The 18,317-nt window shown below is 42.6% G+C and overlaps 1 protein-coding gene across 2 annotated transcripts in view; it reads right to left on the minus strand.

Annotated features, from left to right (window-relative positions):
- Positions 1-18,317, minus strand: part of macrod2 (mono-ADP ribosylhydrolase 2) — a 608,721-nt gene that overhangs the window by 249,381 nt on the left and 341,023 nt on the right. The gene's annotated exons all lie outside the window — the stretch shown is intronic.

An 18,317-nucleotide genomic window follows, 5' to 3' on the forward strand; every position in this document is an offset into this window, starting at 1 on the left:
ACCTTGGGCAAGTTTCCTTACTCCGCACACCTGTTAATAATCCCTCAAGAAAAAAATAATTTGGTCATTCAATCCACGACTGTTTGTGGGACACTGCTGTGCGCAATTGGCTGCCGCATTTCGCCCACAAATATACAGTCAATTCACTTTGCAGTATATTCTGCAAAGCGCTTTGAGACGTCAAGAAGATGTGAAAAGCGCTATATCAAATGCAAGGATTACTATTATCATTATATTCCGTGAAGAGCTTTGAGACGTCTCAGCGACATGTTAAGGCGCTATACCAAATGCAAGGACTATTAATTATTATTGTTATTATTATCCATCTCTGGAATCTGTTGGCTGTGAACAACTAAGTTCACCAAAGCTACCTCTTGCTCGAGGCAACCAGGTCAACAACAACAACTTGCATTTATATAGCGCCCTTCACGCATCCCGGAGCGCTTGACAGCGAAGGAGTCTGACAACGGGCCAGTGAGGGAGGGAGGTGACCGTAAGCACGATCAAAAAGGAAGGTCTTTAGGTGGGATTTCAAGGTGGGGAAGGAGGGGGCAAGGCAGAGGGATTGAGTTCCAGAGTTTGGGGGCTTAGTGGCTGAAGGCACGGCCACTGATGGTGCAGCGGAGGGGACAAGGGACAAACGAGTGAGAGGATCTTGAAATCAATCCGTTCGGTGATTGGGAGCCGATGGAGGCTGGCAAGGACTGGCGTGGTGGGGGTATGGAGTTTTGTGCGGGTGAGTATTCAGGCGGCAGAGTTTTTAATTAAATCGATTCTGTGTATGGTTGAGCTGGGGAGACCAGCGAGGAGGGCGTTTGAAAAGTCAAGCCGGGAAATGACGAAGGTTTCGGCTGCAATGGTTGTGAGAGTTGTGATGGGGAGAAAAGTGAACTAAAAAAAACAAGCAGGGAGAGCAAAAATAGTTGAAATATCACATAGTGATGAAGAACTGCTAGTGTCTATAAAAACATGCATACTTTGCTGCTTTCAAAATAAATGTTGTTAAAGGATTTAATAAAATAAATATTTTAGAATTAGGGAGTTTACAGCAGAGGAGGAATCAATTTGGCCCATTGAGTCCGTGCTGATGCCAGCTCCCCTGCTGAGCTATCTAACTAACTTACCCTGCTCTTTCCGCCTACCTTTTAATATTAGTTGCCCTCAAACATTTATTCAATGCTCTTTAAATGCTGGAGTGGACTCAGCTTCAGCAGTCATTTTGGTAAGCCATTCCACATTCCAACAACTGCTTCTAACCTGTGGTGCTTCATCCACTAAATTAATTCTGATGGCTTGAAATTATCTACCAACAAATATTGACAGCTGTTTGTGGCCTATTAAGTAAATTGCCCCTCGAATTACAGCACACAACTGGAAAACAATGCACACTCTGTCACCACTGAAATCTTCATGTCATTGGAGTGAAATTTATGATGCTTGATAACTAGCGCAAGCAAAAGGATTATAAAGGGACACAAATTCGACAGCAACAATAATAATAATAATCCTTGCATTTGATATAGCGCCTCATCACGTCTACTAGATGTCTCGAAGCACTTCACAGAATATACTGTAAAGTGAAATGACTGTATACTTTTGTAGGTTAAACACGGCAGGCAATTGCGCACAGCAGTATCCCACAGACAGTCGTGGATTGAGTTACAAAACTATTGTTTATTTATTATTTTTTTGAAAGTGATGATAGGTCCCAGAAAAGCGATCTGCCAAACCGCCTGCTTACTGCTAGATGAACAGAGGCATGTGGAGTAAGGAAACTTGGCTAAGATTTTGGTCTACCAGGAATCGAACCTAGGCCCTCTCACTTGCGAGGTGAGTGAAGGCAATATGCATTTTATATAGTGCTGTTCACAAAGGGGAGAGTCTCAGAGCGCTTTCCACGAACAGGGTCAGACACCGAGCAAGGGAGAGGAGGAGGTGACCAGAGGCGCGTTTGAAGAAATAGATTTTGAGGTGGGGCTTAAAGACAAATAAAGAGGGGGGTGAGTCGGAGGGGTAGAGGGAAAGATTTCCAGCTCGTGGTCTAGGAACTAAAGGTGGGGCAGAGAGGGCAGGAGACATGGCCAAACAGAAAGGGAGAGCAGAGGAGTTGTTGGATAGAACATCAGAGAGATAAAAGGTATCAGGGAATGGAAGGATTTGTAGGTGATGGTGAAGACCTTGAAATCGATCCGCTGGGATTCAGTGGAGCCTTAGAGGGGACTGGGTGATGGGTGATGGATATCAGAGCTCATTCATTCATTCATTCATTCATTCCTGGTGTTAACACAACTGTCATTTAGGTGCAGCTTGCTGGCATTTTGAATTTTATTCTCCTCTCCACATTTGGTGAACGAGAGAAAGGGGGAAACGCCACATCTGATGCGTAGGAGAAGGAGGATATGGTGTGTGACAGAAGGAGGGGGAATACTACATCAGGTAATGCCAATGAAAGGAGCAGTGGGTTTAGACCCAGTATGGTGGCACAAGGTGAACGTTCACGGAAACCAACTTTATCCGACTGTTGTTTCTGATCTGTGACATTGAAATGCCGCTTTTGAGGCCCCAAAAATGAAGTTTCGCTCAGACCTAGTCACTGGGGCAGGGAAATTTCAGAGAGTTATCAATAACCAATGCTTTAGCAAACATGGTGAAATTCAACCATACTTTAGAACCAATAGTACTTGATTCGTTTCAGAGATAAGAGGAAGCGGCAGACAGATGGAGAGTATAAATAAGTTGAAGAGATGAATGGTTTCACAATCCCTGTCAGAAAGCATTATTGCCTTTTTATTTGCTTCCATTTGAAACGATGAAGAACTCGTCACAGAATATGATCAGTGGTTCAGCGGAAAACTGCAAATTTTATGCACTAAATGCCAGAGGAAATCCACACTACTCTCACCACTTATATTTCTTTCCAAAGAACCTAATTGTGCAAATTGACCAGGAATCCACGATGACTATAATTTCAATTTCAGGCTCAACTTTACTGGGATGACTCAATGATCTATGTTCTCTATCCCAAGCACGATATCCCAGGGATTTAATCTGCAAGTCCTTGAGGTTGAAATAACATAAACACCCTTAGGACATAATAATGTGGAGCCAGCAGACTAACTTGATCTTCTGAGGTACCTGGAAATGTGTGACAAGAGCAGAGAGTTTCTCCCAGAGCCCTGGCCAAAAATCCACCCAGATAAAATTAGCCATTCACTTCATGGCAGTTTGTGGAAACCTATGAATCACTTGAGACATTTCAACCTCATAGGCACTATATGAAATGCAGAGATTATTATTCTATTTACAATGACATTGCTTAAAAGGTAGAAACCTCACGAGTATTTGAAATAAATTAAAGACTGTACAATGTGCATTTTTCACTTCAATTATAATCGTTCAATTACAGTGATTGTTTCCCCCATTGTCTTCACAGAATATTGTAAAGTGAATTGACTGTATTTTGTGGGTGATTCGTGGCAGCCAATTGCGCACGGTAGTGTCCCACAAACAGTCGTGGATGAGTAATCACACACTTTTTTTTCTTCGCACAAACCCATGAAATGAATGACCAATATTTAATATGGGATTGTTGCTCAGGACACCAAAAAAAATCCTTCTGCTTCTAAATATTGCCTTGGGGTCTTTAACGTCCACAAAAACATACAGATTGGACCCCAGTTTAACATCTCAAACTGAAGGATGGCATCTCCGACAACGTAGCCTCTCCCAGCACCGCACTGGAATGCCAACCTAGACTGGGAACCCATAGTCCTGACATGGGGCTTGAACCCACAACCCTTCTCTCAAGACCTTTCTCTTCAACCGTGCCTTCAGCTCCCCTCTCGACTCTCTACCCCCTCCTCGCTCCCTCCCTCCCCTCCCTCCCCTCACCATTTCCCCCCTGCTCGGGTCCCGACCCAACTGTCCAGCGCCACGGACGTCCTCCCGACGTGAAAGGCGCTCTATAAATGCAATCATGTTGTTGTTGTTTTGATTCAGAGGCAAGATTGCTGCCAACCGTGCCTGGATGACACCAGAAAATATTACAGAATAGCATGTTGCAGACATTCCACAAGCAGTGAAACGTGATGAGTATCTGTACATCAGGCTGGCTGGATACCTGATAAATGACAAGGTGACGAGTGGTTGTGTGCTGTCCCCTAAGAGTGGAGATATTTATCTTACGACCCTCAGGCTATGACATTTTCTATTTATAAGAATTTTAAGTTGAGACGGGGGAGAAACCTAATGTATTTTTCAGGCTCTTGTTAAGCCCAGGAACGTTGTTGAAAATTGCCCGTGTCACTTGATCATTGTGCGGTTACACTGGTGAAAATATCATTTTTATTTCCGCTGGCATTTCTCCATGCAAATGTTATGAAGTTAAATAATTAATGCTATTAGGAGTAAAAAGGGTATGACATGAGAACAAAATCCAAACTAAACATTGCATTGGTTTGAATGGCTAATTCCGATTGAATTCTCAATAGTCTTCAGGCCCTGTTATGAAGCAGTGGTTCAGGTCCATAAAATCAAGCCCTGCTGGTTAAACAATGGCCAGATTTGCGCTCAGCATGGCCCGGAAGCAGCCATGAACTGAGTGACCAATTTATAGCCGGGGGATTGTTGGCCAGGACAACGGGAGAAACTTCCTTCTCTTGTCAAGTAGTGCCACGGGATTTTTAACATCCATCCTGAACAGGGAGTCGGGACATCAGTTCAACGTCTCATCCGAAGGACAACTTGCAGAACATAAATGACAGTCTGCATCTGAGTATTTAAATAATATTAAAAAAATGACAAAATGCACAAAAGTATTCAAGTGCTAAAGCTTTTGATTGATGATTTATTTTTGTCATGTCATCATTAGTTTGGATGCAATTCAATTTTGCTTTGCACTTTCAACGCTTTAGGCTCATTCTACTTCATTTCATCATTCATTTTCAATTTGCTTTTGACTTTAAAAAACACAGAATAAATAATTTAATACCATTATGAAAAATCTTTAGCACAATTTACAGTTCTGGCCAAGCGGTTACTGAAGATTCCAGTCTCTGCTCAGTCTTGGAGTGTCATCAGAACTTATTTGATACAAGTCTGGCCTCAGTAATGATCACTCAAGCGAGGATTGTTTTCCAAGAGCCAAGAATCAGTCACATGAACAAGAAGGTTTAAAAAAACACCTCTGGAAAAGGCAGTGGTGAGCCACAGTGGGAGGAGTGTGTCCAGCGTTTGGCAAATTGTTGAATTCAGTCTTAACATTGAAACTGTTTTCAGTAGTTCTTAATAGAAACATACAAAAGAGCCGCTTCAAAATTAAGTCTGTATTTAAGACTTAACAATAATGACTTGCATCTAAACTGGGGTTGAGCCAAGGAGGTGAAGAGGGGAAAGATGACCGATGGTTTGATCAAAGAGTTGGTCTTGAGATGGGCCTTGAATAAGGTGAGGGAGGGAGCGAGACAGAGAGACAGTTCTTAGACTATCCTGTGCATTAATTTTGTTCTGAAATCATTCTTTCTCCAATTTCCTGGCACCTTGCTGCTTTTCCCTCCTTGACAATATCTGGGCGGAAACTAACCAGCTTTAAGAAGTGTGGTTTCGATCGAGTTACAGTAGCTTGCAGATGCCAGAAAGGGTGTACCACCAGGGTTTGAAAAATTATTCAAAACTCCAAAGCAAACAATAGGAAGAAGTCTGACATCTTCCATTTTCTCATTACTTAAGGGAACAGTTGTTTAAGTATTTATAAAGGTCATTCTGCTCTAATGGAAAAAAAACATAACAAAAATGTAAAATCCAAGGTACTGTCCACTCCATGGTGAGCTGCAAGCTGTATTTATAATGGAGAATGTAACTTAAATTTCACACAAATCTGACAACTTGTAGAACGCAAAGCAGGAGCAGAATCCATTAGTCAGTAAAGCCTTAAAAAACTGTTCCGCCTATCGTTTTCTTTGAACTTTTCAGCTCTGGACCTTTTAATCACTGAAATGTCATTTCGTACAACTCGAAGCCCGTCTACCCTTCATTCAACCTTTTGACTCAAAAAAGCTCAGTTGTCTGTCAACATGCAGAGAGAGAAAGACTCAGTCTAGTACTCCTTCAGAAGGCAAAGCTAGCAACAATTGTTTGCAAAATGTACTGGAGTGCTGGCATCATGTTTCAAGACTGCGACAAAATATACTTGCAAGCCTTGCATTGGGTATACCTCCTTTCACGTCAGGAGGATGTCTGAAAGCGCTTCGCAGGATATATTGTAAAGTCTCGTGACTGTGTATCTTGTTGGCAAACATGGCAACTAATTTGGGCACGGCAATGTCCCACAAACAGTCAATAGGTCAATGACTGATTTCAGATTGTTGGCCAGGACACCAGGAGAAACTGCTTTCTCTTTTAGAACAGTGCCATGAGATCTTTGACGTCCATCTGAGCAATGCAGTGCTCCCCCACCACTGCACTAGAATGTCAGGTTAGGCAGCGAAATACGGAACTGGGCGCTACTGAACTTCCTTTGATACATACAAGGCAGTTTCAGAAGATGAGAATGCACCGAACTTCACCAGAGCTGATACTTGCTGGATGGCGGAATCAAAAGAAGTCTTTCTTCCAGGGAAATGTTGGAATTTCTTCTTCCAAAGTAAGATAAATTACAGGTTTTTTTTTAAATCAGAAAAAAGATAATGTTTATGAGGAAAATATTTCAAATTATTCTCCCCTCCTCCGCCAAACACACACGTCACCACTGCTCCATTTAGAAGAAACCCAAATCAATATAAAATGCAGACTATGTTTATTGCTTCTGAAATAAAATTCAGAACAAGCTATCTTCCAACAAAGTGAATGCCTGGAAGCAAAAGGAAATCTGAGCCCTTGGATTGAAAACTGCGGCGTAAAATGAGGAAAGGGCTGTGCTGACACTGACGGGAGCCACGCCGAGGGGCAATTACTGTTTTTGTGAGGACTGTTTCTGTTTTTNGGGTAGGAGACAACAAATGCATTTTGCAGTCACTGCCACAGAAGCCTGTGGGCACAATTATCTCATCTCTCTGAGCAAAAGCCTGTCTCAGCACATTGTAGGAAAGGTGCAAGAAACTGCAACCCAAAGGCCGTGTTAATGATACTTAATGTAAGACAAACAAACATTCTATATTGATAAATGAGTTTTTCTGTATTAAGTTTAGGACTGTGATGTTATTATACAATTAGATTGAGATCAATGGGATTGAATTCCAATTCTTTTTGCACGCAGAACATTAAATCAATGACAGTTCTCCGTCTGTCTGGATCTCCCATGCCAGCTTGGCAGAGAAACAGATTCCCCTCTCACCCACAGAGTCTGATCCCATTGGACAAATTGACTTTCGAAGCTAAACTCAGAGAAAGCATCTCAGCATTCAAAATGTTCAATGTATTTGTGTGTCAGACTGACTCAGTTAGTAGCACCCTCACCTCTGAATCAGACGGCTGGGGTTTCGAGACCCATAATAATAATCACTTGCATTTGACATACGCCTTATCACGTTATTGAGACGTATCAAAGCGCCTCACAGAATATCCTGTAAAGTGAATTGGCTGTATATTATCGGTGAAACGCGGCAGCTAATTGCGCACAACAATGTCCCACAAACAGATTTGGATTGAGTGACCAAATTATTATTATTTTTATGAAGGGATTGTTATCCCCCAGAATACGTACTCCCCCAATTAACTAACAACCTACTTAGGGTTCCTACTTACTGCTAGATAAACAGAGGTGTGTGGAGTAAGGAGACTCGCCTAAGGTTTCGCCCTGCCTGAAATAACATTATAACATGCCCTGGTACTGTCTGTTTATGGATGATAATACTATGAGTGCTATATACAGGAGGTGCAGTACATTCCTGGTGCTGACTGGCTTCCTGCATGTAGCACAAAAGGCTGGAAGTGATGGTGAGTATTGACTGCCATGTGTCACCTCACCTGAGCAACCATTGTTCATGTCTGTGAGTGTTGTCAAGGTACTCAGCTTTGGAGGTGGGGAGAGGAAAGAATCATAGGCTGGTCCTCACTTACATTCCAGCAGATTACTGTCTAGTGATCTAGAGACAGACAATTGTCTGAGAGCATCAGACCAGGAATCAAACCTGCAATCTCTGATCTCTATAACTTGGTGCTAAACTGAGTGCTGGCTTTATCCACCAGGTCATTGGGGAAATGGAGTGTGGTAATATTGCCTGGCCAGGTGCCATCATGTTGCCACCCCAGCAAAAAAAAATGTGATAAGTGCTGACCCAATTACTTCAACTAGTTGTTGCCCTACATAAATCATCCGTTTTCACTATGCTATATAGAGCACAAACCGTTTGGAGGTCTGAATTTCCCAGTTAGCCTACATCACAAAAACACCCTCCAGAATAAACAAGAGTTTTAAAAATAACCGGTGCAATTTATTGTATTGATTGCAACCCCCCCCTTAGGTAAGGGCTAGTTGGATAAGCAGGATAAGCTTGCCAGGCAGCATTCGCACTGGCAATGATATAGCTGGTTAAATTCCAGCATTCACAATCCCCATTGCACAATCTATGCAGTCCCCAAGTTTTGGTTCTTGCCACTGGAGTGTGAGTGTGTGGTGCATTTGCATGGACAGTGGTTAAGGACAGCATCGAACCTGCCTGCTTGTGTAGCACCTCCGCCCCCCCCAGCCTCACCACTCCCCGTCAAATAATCTGCTGACATTCTCAAGTTTACAGGTAAAGAAGGACAAAATGCCCAGGATCTGCGCAATTGTTCCACAGTGGAACAAAAAGGAAATCAAATGTATTCAAAAGAGGGTAGAGGAGAAATCAGAGGAATAAATGGGTTGAAGGGGAAGAACTATTCTCCCTAAATCTTCTAAACTGATATCAAAGAGAAATTCGGTGCAAAACGCTATGACTGAGCAGCATCATGGGTATGGGACTGAGATGTAAAGTTGCATCTAGAATAAGGAGTCTTTGTTTCAAAGTCATTTAACATTGTTTTCATTAAGGCTGAGGTTGCAACTGAACACTGGATGTTCAAATCAAACATTTTATTCCTTTCTGCTTATCTTTATGGTTCTAAATTCTTGGTTGGAAAAAATAATCTAGGGATAAAAAGACAAAATGTTGCATATAGTTCATCAAATGAAATTAAGCAACAATAATGGAGCGTGCGTGCACTATGAGTGAATAATGCATGTCAAGATTAGTTTGGGCATGAATGTCTGAAGTAATCCTAAAATGCATTATTCAACAAAAGTGCTCCTGTTCAGGTGCACGATAGCTATTACACAAATGCATGTATCATCTCCCTTCAATCAGTTCAATATTAACATCAATATTTGATACAGTTTTAAATTACAAGAGAGACCTATACTGTGCTCAAGGAATTCACTACAGTTAAAGTTGATGTTGTAATTATTTAGTAATCAAACAAGTCTTTGCTGCTATCAAATATGTACAATCCCATCAATTCCTCGGCTTGTCTGATCCTCTACACGCTTGGTATCAGCCTGGATCAGTTGGTAGCACTCTCAAAACATCTCTTCAAAGAAACCAGGTCATCAGGTCACCCCAAAGGGAGGGAAAGGACTCAAGAACGGAGTTCAAGGGAGCAAAGACAGGAAAGCTGAAAACTCATCCATCCACGTCCCCACAACCCAAAACTTTCTTCCAAAAAACACTTTTTCTTGGGCACTCTCTCTCTGCCTTCAAAACACCCTTAAAAAGTATATCCTATAAAAGTAAAGTATTTGGTGAGTGAACCCACTTAAAATCCCCTCCTCAACTCAATGTTTGGCAATTCCCATTGTCCTTATGAAGCTCTACAAGGGTAAGAGAATGGTAATTCAAGTTTTCAGCTCTACGTCCAGATGTCAGATGTGAGCACTCTTGCCTGTGAGTCAAAAGATTGTGCATTTAAGCCCCACTTCAGGCCTTTGAACTCAGTCTAGGCTGACATTGCAATGAAGTGCTGGAGGTGCACTGCAGTGTTGGATGCAGCACACCTCCAGCATTTTGGATGAAATGTTAAATTGAGGTCCCATCTGTGCCTGTTCAAAGATCCTTTGGCACCGTTGGAAAAGAGGAGTTTCTCCCCTAGATAAAATTTACAAAGGTTTGCAAAAAACATATAGAGCATTCAGCCCAACCATTCCATGCCATTGTTTATGCTCCAAATGAGTCTTCACCCATTCCTTACTCCCTCCCATACTCTTCTATTCCACTCTCTCTCTCATGTGAAGGTCTAGATTCTTCTTGAATGCATTTTCAGTCATTCATTTTGTGGCTGTTTGTGGCACACTGTTGTGTGGACCAACAAATACAGTCACTATACTTAACAGTAAAATCCCATGAACACGAAGTGCTTTAAGACATCTCGATGACATGATAAGGCGCTATGTCAAAAGCAAGGATTATTATTTATCAAAATACTTTCCAATAAATGGTACATTACAGTAATGTTTCAACAGAAAAGAATGATGAGTAGAGGGCAGACACTGATCAGAAATCCATTCCACATTAATGAGTCTTGAATTTCTTAACAAACAAAACTGCACTGGAACATTATTTGCTGGAGGAAATTACAACCTGGCTCCTTAAAATGAAGCCAATAAACGAGCTTGAAATATATTTACATCTGTTAAATAAAATATGCCAACCGTTTACTGATTAAAATTCAGCAAGATGGCTATCGGGTGTGTGAGATAGTTCTTCGAATTGCAATCTGAATAATGCAGGTCGGCGAGAGAATTCAGTGCCACAAATAAAAGACAGCAACATTCATGATTATGTTTAATCAAGAGGATTGTAATGAATATTTAGCACAGGCTTGTCACCATGAGTGAGCAAATCAAAATTTTTAATGTGGGTCTAGATTAAACCTGATCACAGGAGTCACATACTAATGGAGTCAGGAGTTCAGTTAATCACACCGTGTAAGATCAAAACTTTCAAATCTCACCAAATGCCAATGCTGACACCTCAAATCTGCAGTGGATATTTACCAGCCATTTTTCTACCCTTCCAAAATGCTGAACATTCAGCCTCTCAACTTGGCTCATTCTGCAGCACTGTGGCCTCAGAATCAGAAGGGATTGAGTCCCAAGAAGAGACTCTGAACTGACAGTCCAGGCAGATGCCCGGGTGCAGTGCAGCGGTGTTGTCCTCCTGATGAGACGTTAATCCATGTTTCCCTCTGTCTGTTCTGGTGGATGTTAAAGATCCCGTGGCAGCATTTGAAAAGAGAAGGTAGTTTCTCTTCCCTTGTGTCCTGCCCAACATTCCCACAGGTAAAATTGCTCATTCATGTCATGGATGTTTGTGGGATGTTGCTGGATGACAACTGGCTGACCTGCTAGCCAACAAAGTACACTATAGTTTACAGTAAAACCCTGTGAAGTGCATCCTCACAATGTGAAAGATGCCGTTTCAAAGGTAAGGATTAGGGATTCTTCTTCAATGACAAGACATTTCATATTAAAATGTACCAATGCCATAAAATACATAATCAATCCACTTTACAATAAATTCTGTGAAGCACTTTGAGACGTCTCAACGATGCGATAAGGTACCATATCAAATGCAGGGATTATTATTATTATTAACGCAGACATCATGATATAATAAAATGCTATCCATTAACTAGGTAAAGATTGTTTCCTGGGAGCAGGGACTCTTCCCACTAAGTGCTTTCAAAACTGACTAAAGCTGGAGAACTGGAATTAGGTAAGCGTTGTGTGTCTCTCCGGGGAGAGAGTGCGTATCTGTTCCAGGCCCAAGAATTGCCATATGTATGTGACACTCATGGAACTCTCAGTCTGGTTTGGATACTCTTTACCGTAAATCCTGTGAAGGGCTTTGAGACGTTCTGAAAGGTGCTATATCGAATGTAAGGATTATTATTCATCCTGTGCGAAAAAACCTAATGTAAGTGCACTTTCTTGTTGCTGCAACAATCTACTCTCAACTATTTATTTTTGATTTGCAGATGCTTGGAACGAGACAAGGATTTAAATGCTGGAGAGGATGCTCAGAAGGGGATCGTTCAATATGCCCTCGGATTATTCACCTCGCAAACTAACAGTGGCACACATTAATTGCTACTTCCACATGTATGCAGATGACACCAACTGTACCTCTCTGTCTCTACCCATGACTCCAGGACTACTGTTGTGCTCACAGAATGTCTGTCAGACATCAAGTCCTGGATGAGACCTAAGTTAAGACCGAGGCTCTCCTGATTAGCTCAGACGCTGACAGCATCACCATCCATGGTTGCACACTCCATCTTGCTAAGCCGGTCCGGAACCTTGGGATCTTGTTTGACCCTCGACTATCCTTTCTACCACACATCTGTGCCTTGACCCGCTCTGCCTTCCCCCACCTCCGCAACATCACCCGTCTCCGCCACTGTCTCATTTCGCAGGCCGCCGAAACCCTTATACACGCTTTCATTACATTGAGGCTTGACTATGCAAACTCTTTGCTTGTCGGCCTCCCCAACTCCTCCCTCCATAGGCTGCAGATCATCCAGAACTCTGCAGCCCGTGTCCTCTCCTGCACAAGGCTCCGTGACCCTATCACTCCCATCCTCGTCCGACTCCACTGGCTTCCCATCACACAGAGGATACAGTTCAAGATCCTGGTACTCAACTTCAAAGCTCTCCATGGTCTTTCGCCCACTTACCTCTGCGACCTCCTAACCCTGTACCATCCTGCTCGCTCCCTCCGCTCAGGGGGCTCAGGCCTGCTCACAACCCCCGTCTCGCTCGCGCCACTATCGGCAGGCGGGCCTTCTGCCACTCTGCCCCCAACCTCTGGAACTTCATTCCGCAGTCCCTCAGCGTTGCCCCCTCCCTTACCACCTTCAAGACCCATCTCAAGACTCTCCTCTTCGACCGTGCTTTCAATCTCTCTGCTTCCCCCCCTGCCCTCCATCCTCCCCGATCCCGACCCCCAGCTCGGGTCCAAAACTCTGTCTACCAGTGCTTTGGGACATCCTCCCGACGTGAAAGGCACTATACAAATGTAATTTTGTTGTTGTAGTCAGAGCTTACCTCTTGACTCATAAGCACGTCATTACACTTTTGCAAAGCACCGCATCCTGTGCAGATTAGAATAATGTAGGATACAGTATGTATATTAAGCAGCACAAAACAAATAATAAATACACTTAGAATTCACGCATTTGCATTACCATAAGCTCACCGTATCTTGTATAAGTCTCACTGGAGTACTGAACTGGTATTTGAGTAGTGATTACTTAAGGTAAACGAGCATGCGTTTTGTTTGTATGTTAGGTGGCAGAACAACAGTTGCTTGTTAAGAGTTCAAAACAACTCTACAACCAGATGCGTCTTGCAAACTCTGACTGAGGTCCTGCCGGCAGTAATTTGCATTGGGTACCAAGAGGCAAGCTGACGGTCGCTCTTCAATCCTCGGTCAGAGCAGCTTCTAAATATACCATGTCCCAAACAAACCAGGATAGAAATCATTAAAGAATGAAACAGATTACTAGCAGCGTAGAAAATAACTTGAATGCTGGAAAGTTCTCAAATTGCTTCACGATAATAATACTTGCGTTTGATATTTTGCCTTGCACATCAGGAGGACGTCTCAAAGCCCTTCACAGGATATACTGCAAAGTGCAGTGACTGAGTGTTTTGTGCACAAACAGTAATTACAAGCTGAGTGACCGTTTTTGTAGGCAAACAGAACAGCCATTATGCAGGCTGCAAGGTCCCACTGACTGCTGGAAGGTGAACACCGATTATTCTGGAGGATTGTCAGCCAGGTCGAAGGGAGAAATTTCCTTCTCTTTTACCAGTGTCGGGGGCTACCATGCTGAGGCTACTAGTTAGGGTTAGGGGTTCGGGTTTCACGAATATGCAGTGCTTTGTTTCCTTCGTATAACTTGGATGCTACGTGAAAATAATGTACACTGCCTGACCAGGTGCTTCAAAACCAGCTCTGAAGTAATTCCAATTCATTATATCAATAAATGTTATTGTAAAAATTCATTGTTTATCTGGTTTTACACTTCCAGGTGCAATAATAACCTTACTTTGAATATAGATAGCACCTTATCACTTTATCAGAATGTTTCAAAACTCTTTGCAAGATTTACTGTTGAGTGTAGTGACTAGGCCATTTTGTAGGCAAACGCAGCACTTTGAATGACCAATTTTATTGTTGCGCCAGGTCAACAGGAGAAACTCCCTTCTCTCTTCGATTAGTACCACAGGATCTTTAACATCCACCTGAACAGGTAGACGGGACATTAGTTTAATGTCTAACCTGAAGGACAGCACCTCCGACAACACAGTGCTCCCCCACCACTGCACTGAAGTGTCAGCTAAGATTGTGAGGTCAAACTCCCGAACCACGAGTGATCTTCTGCCACCTCACCCGAGTTGCTATTTATCTTGTGTGGAGGTGGGTCAGTGACGATGGGAAGGTTTTTTTTTAGGAAGTTTGTATAATGAGGAACGGCAGTCCGACAGTAGATATATATATTTTTCCCCACTTTGTTTAGCGTGGGTTTAGCGTAAAGTTCCCTGGACTAGTACACTGAACTAGTGTGACATTTCTACTTCCTGCACCAGGCATCCTTGATGCCTCCCAGAGAAATTACCAATTAAGTGTCGAACTGTGACTGCTTCCATTAGGAACGGGGTTAAAAGTGCCACAACTCATTTCAGTTCGGACTGTTACACCCGACAGAGAGAGAAGAGCTTCGTCCCATCAGCCTGGGTTGAATTGTAACCCTGAAGTGAAAAGGACTGTATGCTAACCCACTGTGCATCATAGTCAGTTTCTCCTTGGAACCCAGCGTGAAGTTAACCAATTATTGTAAATTGGTATGAAATTCAGATTGTGGGGCCTTAATGGATCCTTGCAGAACTCAAGCCACTGAAAGGGGCACGCACTGTCCAAATGAAAACAAATTGTGGTTGCGAAACAATTTTCTCAGCGGTTTCTGTACAAATGCTGTGGCAATTTAACTTGTGGCCATTATGAAAATGACACGCAGCTTTTCTCCGTCCAAGGTTTTGCCGAATACATTTTTTTTAAGAAAAAGAGGTAGAGTCCACTCTTGGCCCTCCGCCCTCCCCCCAACCCACTATGTTGCTGCGACGAAAAGCATCCTGAGCTGGAATGCAAGTCAGTAGGTATCAGGGGTAAAAGCAAGTCTGACCGTACTTTTCATTCTTCTACAGCCTAAAGGTAAAAATAGCCATGCTCTAAAATAGCATTATTATTATTATACTAATAATAATCCTTGCATTTGATATGGCACCTTATCGCATTGTCAAGATGTCTCAAAGCACCTCACAGGATTTTACTGTAAAGTCTAGTGACTGTTTATTTGTAGTGGAACACGGAAGGTCAATTTCCCCTCAGAAATGATGGTAAGTAGCCAATAGCCAAGAAGTACGTGACCAACTTTGTACTTTTCGCCCACAAAAATATAGTCAAACCACTCCACAGCATATTCCATGAATTGCTTTGAGACATCTCAACGGCGTGATAAAGTGCAATATCAAATGCAATAATAATAATCCTTGCATTTGATATAGCGCTTTTCACGTCTTCTAGACGTCTCAAAGCTCTTCACAGAGTATACTGTAAAGCGAATTGGCTATGTATTTTGTGGGCGAAACGCAAGGATGATTATTATTATATAAAATTTGCGCAGTCCCCATTTCTGTGTCGGGTTTCTCTCCACCCCCATCCCCTCCATCCTCCTGTTCCAGTTTTCACATCATTTAAAATGGCATTTGCGTTCTCCGTTTAAAGGAGTGCACTGAAGGCTCTCTCGGGCCCCCCTTCCGATCCCAGTGGCATTGCTGAAACTGACGCAGGCAAAATGGCGACCAGCCAACACTGCCATATGTGCACTGACGAGACCGAAGCAAACCAAATCACAGACCGCACGTACATCACCAGGTGAAATCCCCTCATATCTCTGCCATAGTGCACTGACCACACGCACAGCGTGTGCCATTTAAACAAGAGGAAGTTTTGCAGGTATAAAGAAGATGAAGTGCATGAATATCGATGCTATGTTTTCCCCTAGAGTCAACCGCGTCTCGGAAATCAGCACAGCCACAAGCTTGCAAGGCTATCAGTCAGTCCTATCAAATGATACTATATAAATCAGTCTTATCAAATGATACAATATAATGCAAATTTACATTTATGCAGCGCCTTTCATGTCAGCAGGATGTCCCAAAGCACTTGACACAGCTGGTTGGGGTGGGGGGGGGGGTGTGGGAGCCGAAAGATAACTTGGCAAAGAAGTACGTCTTGAAATAGTAAATAATTTGAAAGACTGGATGATAGGGAGAGCAATCAATATTGGCCGAGCTTGGGGGAATTCTTTGTCAGTTTAAGGCAGCATCTCGCAGGGAGTAATAAAGAAAATTCCATTTGAGGAGAAAGAAAGAAAACATGGTGGTTAGAAATTCAGCAGTGTGGTAATTGCAAGTTCCAATTCTATCCATTTTGAAGATGTATGTCTCTGTTCCAGCACAAGGCAAGTTACAATGCTGCGAGTAACCCAGGAAAGTTTAAGGCCACACTGGGCGGCTCCTGGCAAAGGGAGCCGTAAGAATTTCTATTGTTGCTGCCAAATGCTAGTGAAAGGCTTGGTCAGGCAGAGGAAAGAGCAATTTTGGTTTAGCTAATTGAATCCATATTTCATTTTCCACAGTTAAATCTGCTGTGACATACTTGTGACTGCTATTCCTGGGTAAATGTCTGACAACATATTTGAATGCATCTCAAAGGCATGATAGATCTAAACTAACCAATCTTAGGTAAGCAAACTCTGACAAACAGCTTTAGATGCCAGCCTGGTGCAAGTAGTTGAACTTCGGACTCCGAATCAAGAAGGTTGTAGGTTCAAGCCCCAGGTCAGGACTTTAAATTCACATAGTCTAGTTTGACAATCCAATGCAGTGCTGGGAGAGTACTGCATAGCTGAAGGTGCTATCCTTCGGATTAGACGTTAAACCGAGATCTTGTCTGCCTATTCAGGTGGATGTTAACAATCCTATTCAAAAAGAGAAGAGTTTCTCCCTGTATCTTGGCCAACAAAGCCCCAAATAAAATTGGTCACTCATTTCATGGTTGTCCGTGAGGATATTGGTGTGCACGAATTGGCTGCTGCCTTCACCTGCAAAACACACGGTCACAATGCTTTGCAGTAAATATTGTGAAGCACTCTGAGACGTCTTTCCAATGAGGAAGACTCCATATCAAATAAGGATTATTTTATTACTGGTCATATACTGAACTTCTGTCTCTAAGGCTTGAGCGTGAATAATAATAATCCTTGCATTTGATACATCGTCGAAAAGTGTCAAAGCATTTCACACGATTTTACTGTAAAGTGCAGTGATTGCGTATTCACAGGCGAGAGGAGAGTGAATCCAGTCACACAAGAGGTGACATTCTCCCTCATGAGATAGGTAGAACTTGGCTCGTGTTCCAGTGCCTGTAGATATACTGTATTGCCACTCTAGACCTGAGGATTTTTCTGTGCGTGTGTCTGACTAATGCAGTCAAACCCCATTACAACACGCTTTGTTATAACAGTTTATTCCCACGGCTACTCTCAATGAGAAGGTTGCTTTCGATGGACCTCCCAGTTGTGGCAGAGCAGGTGGGAAAGAAAGGTACCAAGAGAGTGTAGCTGAAAAAAGTACATTACATCAGTATTTGTAATGATTTTCCCAACTTCTCTGCCAAAAGGGGCTTTATTTTTTGGAAAATGAACAGCATTTTGGTGCAGTGGAGAAGAGAACAGCATGGAACGAACAGTCTCCAGATTAAAACACCATTTATCAAAAGGCAAGTAGTATTATTTCTTGACAGGAGCCCACGGAGGTTTTTTTTTCTTTTTTCTGAAATCTGCACGTCAGAAACAAAATCTCCCAGCTGTTGTGGTGCGGAGTGGCACCTAGAAGTCTGATTGAACAGGAGGGGAGAATGAATGAAGAGCGGACTAAAATTAAACACAAACAATATGCTTCTGTTCTGCATTGGGTGGAGCACCACATTCTGCTGCAAACACAGAGCCATCAATGGAACGACAAGGACCACAAAAGAAACATTTTTTGCTTTCATAATGACTACTTTTCTATGTATATATAAAATAGATCAGCCATCAGCCATCCGTAATTACACTGAACTCATGCCCGACAGTTAACAGGATCTTTCAGAACTGATGCCCGAATCTAAGATTTAAAAAAAACTATGGTTTACTTTCTACTTTCTTATGGTTTACGTGCTGATCAAAACTGCAGC

Source organism: Callorhinchus milii, unplaced genomic scaffold, assembly GCF_018977255.1.
Source record: "Callorhinchus milii isolate IMCB2004 unplaced genomic scaffold, IMCB_Cmil_1.0 Scaffold3, whole genome shotgun sequence".
Taxonomy (NCBI): domain Eukaryota; kingdom Metazoa; phylum Chordata; class Chondrichthyes; order Chimaeriformes; family Callorhinchidae; genus Callorhinchus; species Callorhinchus milii.